We start from the raw sequence: 10276 nt of genomic DNA on the forward strand, positions 1-10276 counted from the left end.
AATCATAATCTAGTCCCAGGCTGTCGTACCACTTAGATATTCAGCTGTGGAGTAGTAGGATTTACGACAGAGCAATTTTAAAATAAGACATTTAAATTTATTTATAGATAATGCCTGAACAGTGGCTGGGACTTTATTATAAAAGTATATACTATATATATATATTTATCCTTAAAGCTATTGTGTATCTTATGAAGCCTACCAGAATTAGTTATAACACTTTTCAATCAGTTCTCAGATTATAAGGATTTTAAGCATTTCATTTTTAAGTGATCTCTCTCCGGGATTAAATATACTTTATCCGTTTAGATTTGAACTAGCTAAGTCTGAAGTCAATTTCAATCAAGTATATTGTACCTACAGATTATATCCTCATAACTGTATTGGTTATACCAGACGCAAAGCTAAGCAAACACTGTCTTTAAGCCAATCCGATTATTTGTCTATCAGCTCCTTGAGCTACAACGCAGCTACGTTAAGTAATTAACATTGCAGATATTTGCGTATACGGCACATAGACGTCTTATGGGTGTATTTCACCAGATAGTCTCGATAGATAGACTCGAATAGTGCTTCCATATTAATGTTACAACTAGACCAAAACTGTGTCATCTACCTCGCACAAATATGCAAGCAGAAAAGATTTCGATAAAACTTTATCCACTACTTAATATAATTCATCGGTTTTTTGTTTTGGCTACAATGTGTGTAAGTGCTCAATTTGAAGATTGGAATTTACGATTTATCTGTTGAAATTGTCATAACTTGTATATTATATTTAATAATAATAGTAGTTTAAAAAATAAAATAGTTTTTTTTTTCATATCATAACATCAGTCATCATCCGAATGGTAGCTCACTTAACACATAGTAATTGCCGTCAGGACAAATCATCCCGACGTAATAATGCTTTCCTTATGTTACACTGTATTGGAAAATAAATTATTTATAGTTGGGTTGACACTCGATCAACAAAAAAATAAATATTTTTTTAACTCGCGCCCGCATGACGGTGGCGTGACTAATTACTAAGCCAGTTACCTTCCGGCCACCGTTGTAACCGCAAGATATTCGTGAATCACACGGCAATGCTCGCTGACCACCCGCAAATCCACTCATCACCGTCCACGTGATTAAACTTGGCACAAAACCGCATTTAGTAGTGATAGTCTGAGATTATAGTAGTTGTGATTCGACTATATATACCTATAGTGAATTGGGGAGGACAATTCCCGGACAAGAGACGATTGAGATAAAAGGCATAAAAAGGCATTTATTTTCTCAAAATTGATTCCTTTAGAATTCTTTTTGATTTCATCTACGCACGAGCATACCATCTGCAACCCCTGTGATAGTCTAGGTTAGTGCACTTGCTCCTTTAATAAATCCTTTTGTTCACGCCTTAGCCCATCCCGCAACTTACAGTCCACAATTATTGCAACAACAGCTGTTTGATGGTGTATTCCTTGAAACAGATTCACCACTTTGAAAGGCTGCTAAGTCTTGCATAAATTGCTGATTAGCTCCCTGAGGCAGACTTGTGTATTTAGATTAAAATGAAAAATTGTAATTTTGGTTATCTGAGGCACGTTTATTTCAAATATATTCATTAAAATTCAAGTTGAGAAACAAGGTTGAGATTCATAAAATATGATACGGTGATAAGGGCTTATGAATCTGGGAAAAACTTCCCTGCACAGTAATATATAGTGATTCCTACTATTGCATAATAGTGGGACCTTTGCACCTGATTCTGGCTATATTATGAGTACCACAACGGCGCCTATTTCTGCCGTGAAGCAGAAATGTGTTTCGGTCTGAAAGACGCCGTAGCTAGTGAAATTACTGGGCAAACGAGAAATATAAACTTAAGTCTCAGAAGGGGGCAGTTATAGTGCCGTTCAGAATTTTTGGTTTTTCAATAATCCTGTGCGGCACTGCATTGTAATGGACAGGGCGTCAGCTGAACGTCCTGTTCGTCTCGTCCCTTATTTACATAAAAACAAACCATCGGGGTGTGCTTACTGTATTACGGTGAATAATACGAAATACAACTATTTTTTGTTCTATATTCATAAAATAAAGGAACGCTTGCGTCTCAGGACGCCCGTCAGAATATTGAATTTGTTTAACTTGAGAAAAGCTTAGGTTTTGACATGTATATTAATATGATAATGTAACGAAAGGCTTTTTTTTATAAAATCTTTTATTGATTATTAAATATATTTTATTCTTAGTTACAATTCTTGAATATGTATACTAGAATTTTGTGCATGTACATTATGTGTTTATACAAACATATCTCCGTCCAGATGTTTTACAACTATAATGCCACTTTATTCCAATGGGTATTTGTATGTATTTTACTAATGGACTTCTAAAGTTTTATGAGCAACAATAATGATAAGTGTTTTGAGAATGAAATACTTGTTAATGTCTCAAGCCACCTCAAACCACTTCATTTAATTTGTATAGAATTGGTAACATAAATTAAAAAAAACTATTTTACTGTATTATTTACAATTAAATTTTTTTATAGAAGAGGAGGACAAACAATCGTACAGGTCACCTTGATGTTGAGTGACCACCAGTGACCACCGCCATCCACATTCTTCTACAACCTCAGAACTTCACCAAACCCTCATCAAACTACCCTTCACGTACATCCTTTGCGATAAAAAAAGGATAATCGAAATCGGTTGGCGTGAGTTTTTTTTTTTATGAAAATAAGGGACGAGACGAGCACGACGTACAGCTGATGGTAATGGATACGCCCTGCCCATTACAATGCAGTGCCGCTCAGGACCCCAAAAATTCTGAGTGGCACTACAACTGCGCTCGTCACCTTGATACATAAGATGTTAGGTCTCATTTGCCCAGTAATTTCACTAGCTACGGCGCCCTTCAGATCGAAACACAGTAATGCTAATACATTACTGCTTCACGGCAGAAATAGGCGCCGTTGTGGTACCCATAATCTAGCCGGCATCCTGTGCAAAGGAGCCTCCCACTGGTATTCGTCCATTTGTCGCGCACGTACTTAATGCAAATTTAAAACTTTTATGGTTTTCTCATATATGCCATTGTCAGAACTGATCCAAAATGGGACCACACGGGAAGCACCAGCTTTCAAATAAGAAAGAATTATCAAAATAGGTTCACCCAGTTGAAAAATCTGAGGCAAAAAATATAAAAAAACTAGTCGAATAGAGAACCTCCTCCTTTTATTAAGTTGGTTAAAAATGCTTTTAAATGCAGAAATTAGACAAGCAAAAAATACCTTAAGGTGTATGGTTTTTTGCCAATCAGGTTAAATAAAGTTGAACATACCATAAAGTATAATAATTAAGTAAGCGAATGTGTGACCAAGAGAGACCAAATAGAGCTAACACCAGTGATAAGCATAATCTTTAGCAATTCTTCTTGTTTTAAAAAAGTTTCAAATTTATCTGAAAATGGGGAAAGTTTATAGGCATACCTAACACTTCGAGAAGCTTTTTAAATGCTTAAAATACATAAATGCTTTGATGAAATGAAAAAGGCATAAAAGGCATTTATTTTCTCAAAATTGATTCCGTGAGAATTCTTATTGATGTCATTTCTAATATACTAGATACTACTACCGCTTCGGTAAAAATTGGCGCTGTGAGAGATGAGAGCAAGAAACTCTCCCATTTCCCACAAAAAATGTAGCTACACCAAACATTTCAATTAATAAGTGAAAGAACAGACATTTAAAACATTCCATCAAAGCAATGATATCCATTTATTTTAAACTGTACCTATTTAAATCCCAACAGCGTTGAAATAAATGATTAAACCACTCCATTTTCTGTCCGGGCATCCCGATCCAATACTATCTGGACATTATTAATGACCAAAAATTAACCCATTAACATCGGGAATGTGTCAAAGCACTGCCAATCATTAAGTTTGGTGTTTAAATTCATTTATAACTCAATATTGGTTTCTAACGGACTCTTGAGTATTACTAAATTTAATTTGCTTAGTTATTTTGACCTTCGTAATAAGTTGAAGTTATGAGAAAGTTATGTTGTTAATGTATACATATAAATAAAATTTGAGTAAATTAACGTTTTTTACTACATGTATATAAATATATATACGAGTGTTTATTCCGGCTAAACTCTAAAATTGCTGGACTGATTTTGACGGGATTTTTATTGGCAAGTAGCTGATGTAATGAGGAGTAACGTAGGCTTCGTTTATTTTAAAAAAATCTTTTTATTTAGAAAAATAATGTTTTAATGTCCAAGAAACGGTCTATCTCTGTAAAAAAATTATACGGGGTTAGCTAGTAAAAATATAAACTCTTTTGCCATAAAAATTATGTACCCCGCTCATTGTACGAATTGACAATTCAGTCAATGAAATGTCATTCATAATTGATAAGTCATCACCAGCAAACACATTTCAAAAACCTTACCCACAGTCTAGATATACTGTGACATCTGTGAAAACGTGGAATCAAAATAAAGGTTGACTGTTAACCTCTATTATGAGCAATGCACGCATTCTCGCACACAAAGTGACATACAAATCGCGAGTGTAAGACGTAGCTTGTGACGCACACAAAAGTAATAAACCTGGCTGTTTTCATCGGTTGTCTGGCTCTATCTACATATAATACAAATTATCTACGACTAAAACCTTCTGCGAAACACGCTGCGTCTTATAGTATAAGCTGCGATATATTGCGATCGGCTCTGTAGTTTTCGCAGTAACTGAAAGGCTAAAAAACGGCTCTCCATTTATTAGTATAGATTGATATACGCGGCTTCTTCAAAACAAATCTTTTCTATATATAATAATAATATAATATTGACACACTTTTACACAAATTATCTTGCCCCAAACTAGGCATAGCCTGTACTAAGACAATGATATATTAAATACAATATACTTACTTAAACATACATAAATACATATAAACATCCATGACTGGGAAACAAACATCCATATTCATCATATAAATGATTTCACTTACCGGGATTCGAACCCGGGACCTCTAGCTTAGTAGTCAGGGCCACTAACCATCCGGCTATTCGCCCGCTTCGCTGGGCAGCAATTTAAAAAAGAAATAAATTAATGAAGAAACGTTAGAATTCGCAAAATAATAGCCATAAACTATCTAGGATAAATTTCGCATCGAATGGTGGTAGTTTCATGTCGATACGATCAGTGGTCTAGGCGTGATTGAGCCTCAAACGATGACCATTTTCATAATATATATAAAAGAAGAAGGTAGATAGATAGATATTACAACTTGTTTACTAGTCGCTACACGATTCTAATCTGGAATGTTAAATAGAATTAAATATAAACGAGAGCATTTAGCTTCTCTTATTTAATTGTTATTTTATTGCGCGATATATCGCACCCGTGACTGCAATAAAACTGACGTTAAATAAAATGGCGCTATAAGATATACAGTCATAATATAAATGCAATTTATAATCTAAGCGCCTCCAGCTAACACCTTAACTAGATCTACGGTCTAGTGGTCAAATGGAATTAATTTACACGGATATGTTTTTAGAAGGAAATATTTTATAAATTGAATTTATTGATTTTATACGCATACCTACTAATATTATAAATGTGAATGTAAGTTTGTTTGTTACGCTTTTACGTCGGAGCGTAATGAACATATTTTGATGAAATTTGGTACAACCATAGAATAGATTTTGGCAAATGACATAGATACATTTTACCCCGGAAAAACCATAGCGGGATTTGAGAAAAATTAAAATTCACGTCGATGAGCTAAAACTATTCCAATAGTAGGCTTAGTTTACCATATTGCTATGTGTGTAGAAATATTTAATAATTTACCAAGAGAAATAAGAGAGCAGACTTATTAAAAAAATATTGTTTTTACTCAATAAATGAATATTATCAAACGAAGTGGTAAGTGGCACCAATAATATTTTATTTTGTTGTGATTATTTTTACTATATTATCTCTTAGCATTTCATTTATTATTGTAAATGTGTATTACAGGGTCTTTTAGTAGGCTTTACGTTGATTAAATTAAATGTAGCAGTAATTATTGATTGTGTTAGGTTTATAATATTGTGAAGTGAAACCACAAAAATATTTGCATGTCTCTCAAAACAAACTCTTAAATTTGTAACAACTATTTGTAACTACCATTCTTCCTCGAAATAAGATTCATATAATTCGTTGGGAACGGGAGCGAAAACGGGATCCGGAACTGGTATATGACATGATCTTCAATTTCAAACTTGATTATTATTTTTAAATACCCTTTATCTACGTGGATGATGTCACCGGCATCAGCTAGTGTTCACATAAAAGTAACTATTATAAGTTTATTGTTTCAAATATAATCAACATTTAAATAAAATACTTTTTAAAGGATCAAAACGCGTGTATATGTTACTGTATTTTTACATAAACTTTTGCGTATACGTTTTTATTTAACCAGACGTTTCGTGGCCGGTTCAGAGTACGTTTTCGGGTGGAGTGCTCGTGAGTGCTCTGAAATGGACACAAAACGTTGGGTTAAAACTTCAACGTCGGCGCAAGTAATGACTTTCATTTGCGTGGCAGTCGCTCTAAGATGAGCTATCTTATCTCGATTCTTTAGCCGGCCACAATCAGCTCAACCATTTCCGAAATATATGTCTATATGTATATCCGAAACAGACAAAAATGTAAAAAAAATAGTTAATTCGCAAAAGAAATATGCACTTAGTAAAAACTTTAGTATTATAAGCAGATACCATTTGCATTTACCAGTGGGAGGCTCCTTTCAACAGGATGCCGGCTTGATTATGGGTGCCACATCGGCGCCTATTTCTGCCGTGAAGCAGTAATGTTTAAGCATTACTGTTTTTCGGTCTGAAGGGCGCCAAAGCTAGGGAAATTACTGGGCAATTGAGACTTAACATCTTATGTCTCTAGATGACGAGCTCATTTGTAATGCCGCTCAGAATTTTTGAGGTTTTTCAAGAATCCTGAGCGACACTGCATTGTAGTGGGCAGGGCGTATAAATTACCATCACCTGAATGTCCTGCTCTTCTCGTCTTGATTTCGCCTCATTTTCATGAATAGAAAAAAATATACTTCAATTTATTAACATGTATACATATTTAATAAGCAGGTGCAAACTCTTTGGAACCATTAAAAAGTAAACACTTGCTGTTAAAGCTGGATTATTGGGACTTGATTGACAATGGGACTTGTTTCGAAAATAATCTAGATTCTTCAAGGCCAATATTGCAAGCCATTAAAGGGAATGTTTCAAAATTTTCAAAATTTCAACATATTATGCACGGACAAGTAAAAAAAGAAGGACTCAGCGCCGTGATATTAGCAAGTGAAGTACCCTTATGCTAGTGTGTGTGAGGTTACGGGTTATACCAGTTACACAATTTTTTCTCCCTTAGATAATCATATATCCACAAATACTTTTATATTATTGTTTTTAAACTTTTTCACAACGCACAAGGGCATTTTTAAAATATTTTATTGCGACGCAAACTGATCTGTCACAGACCATGGCAAATCTCATAATGGCGGCCGATCGGCTTGTATTAGTGTAAGTGTGTGTGTGTGGGGCTATGTATTTACACGTTTACCGGCTTGTTATGGTGCCTCACTTTTATGTAAAGTGACACGGAGTCCTTCTTTTTTTACTCGTCCGTGCATATTATGATAATTATTAATTCCATTTGATAACAAAACATTAATTACGATGGGAAGACTACATACAGCAACTGTCAACTCCAAATGTCACGAGGGACTACTGAAAACCAGTGTTGTGTTGATGTGTTCTGCACTGACCAACAATATACTGAGTCAACTCCTTTTAGCAGGGAATACAATTATTTATAATTTCTATTTTATATTTTAATAATTTGTGTTACCTATTTAATTTAATTTAGTAATTTAAGATTGTAATTAATACTGCAAATTCAAGGTATGTGTTTCTTATTGCTAATAAAGTGTTTATATTGTATTCTAAATATTAAAAAACTCTAACGTACAGATCAAAAATTAAGGTTTAAGAGAAATGATGTAACCAAAACATTACTAGGCTCTGCTATTAATTAACTAGATCCTACACGTCCATATGTACAAGAAAACATAAATTCCATCTTAACGACACCTAATAACAGATAACTAGGATCTCGGAGGTAATATCAGAATCAATTCAAATGCAATCATTACAGTAATAATACTGCCGATCATTAAAATGGATTGAAACAGCTAGATTATTAGTAATATAATATGGCTTAATATTAATATTTCCTTACATTATTGCACAGGAAGCTGGCCAGATCTCAATAATAGCGGTAGGACGTTCCAGTGCATGTCAAAGTAGACCCCGCGGGGACTTGTGCAACCTTTAATTAATCTGGAATTAGTCGCGACACGTAGGTACAAATATCTTAATAGCATCTGTGCAATTTTCAATCATTATGAATAGATATTAAATAGCTTCTGTTTTGCAACGTTTTATTTAAAATATTGTACATTAATTGGACATAGTTCCTGAAAAATGTTCCAAGACACAAATATCACATTTTAAGGAATTCGTGTTTAAAATTTAATAAATATTAGTGTATTCCATATATGTGGGTTCGGCTACTAAGTCATGATGTCATTTAAAGAGTGACAGTAGGGCTACCATTTTTTGTCAGTCCGTTAATATGAATCACGTGGCCAGTTTTGTGTTCTTAACTCAATTTCGACATTCCAGTAAAAACTGGAATACATATATAGTAAGATTTGCTTTTTAAATGAATAAAAACAGGTATGTTATGTCAAAATACTGTTATATAGTAACATCAATTTTAGAAAAATATTTATCTGTCTCTACCAGGTAATATACAAAACAGTAAATCCTATTTTAACCAGAATATCACATGCAGACGGTTCATGTTATAAGGAGTAGCACAGACCATTTACTTAAGGCGAAAAGTAAGCAGAAAACACGCAAACATGGTGTTTTTAGACAAGTTTTGTGATGAAAGTATAGCATTTCGAGCTATGAACACTACTTAATCCTATTACACATATCCTTAAGACTTATTTGTAGGTTGCTAATGCTTGCTGTTGGTTATAGTTAACACTGCCGAGCCTTTTTGAACTACCACTTTTCTTTGAAGTTAAACAAGTTTTTTGGCATGACGTGACGCATTTTTTTGGTACTTCTCTCAGAAAAGTTATTCTTATAGCTTGTACTTTTTTTTTTTTTTTATTTTGTGTAGGTTTATTTATTCAGATTAGTAGTGAATAACGAGGATTGTAAGCATATAAACTGTTTTTCACCCAAGAATTTTGAAAATATTGGCTTTGTTACATAGATGGCGGGCCGGCAGCCGTGAACTCATATCGCTCAAGGTCGCTGGCATTTAGTGTCGCCTTAAGAAAATTAACTATGTCCAAATAACCCTTCACTATTTGCATTCGTAAAGACAATAATGATACCATGGTCAAGCTGATCCGAAATTGAATCACAAGGGCATGTACTGCCGACAAAATTGAATCGTGACCCACCTTAATGTCATTTTCCTACGGACGTAATAAACAAGTAGGTTTTCGCTTGAACATACATTTCCTAAGTATCTGTTGTCATTTTATTAGACATACAATCTTTTTCGTGCAAATATAAACCTGTTTGTATTACTCATGCGGGAAAAGTAGTATGTTGGCGCTCACTTTTGCGGTTGAAAAAGAGCCGTTTGCCCATTTTAAGATTTAAGTGCGAAAAGTTTACTTCTCGCACACCAAATTATACTTGGCACACGCAAATTTAGATAAATTTGCTAAAATAATAACAAAAAAAACACAATCGAAATTTCAAAACTGAATTGAGGTTGACGCGTCTGATAGTTTAATTTAATAAATAAAATTATAATTTTAGTTACAAAAGTTTAAAAACGAATATGGAGTCGGAAATAATACATAAATCGTCGCATTTGTAATAAAAAATAGTATGTGCAACTCGTGCGACGTTGTCGATTACCCAATCGATCGGCAACTTGTCGCACAAGTTGAACAATACATATACGATTCTTATGATTTTAAAAGAATTATTGAGAGCTGTTTAACCTGATTCCTGTCGCCGAATTCTACCTTCGCACGACAAGCCACAAGTTAAGATATCATCCCCATCATCTGATTGTGTGGCGGTCCTCCACAGTGCGGTTTTCAAGGAGCTTTCTTCCACGTACTACAATGCCGTGGAATGAGCTTCCTTGTGCGGTGTTTCCGGGACGA

The sequence above is a fragment of the Leptidea sinapis genome, chromosome 42 (assembly GCF_905404315.1).
Source record: "Leptidea sinapis chromosome 42, ilLepSina1.1, whole genome shotgun sequence".
Classification (NCBI taxonomy): Eukaryota; Metazoa; Arthropoda; class Insecta; order Lepidoptera; family Pieridae; genus Leptidea; species Leptidea sinapis.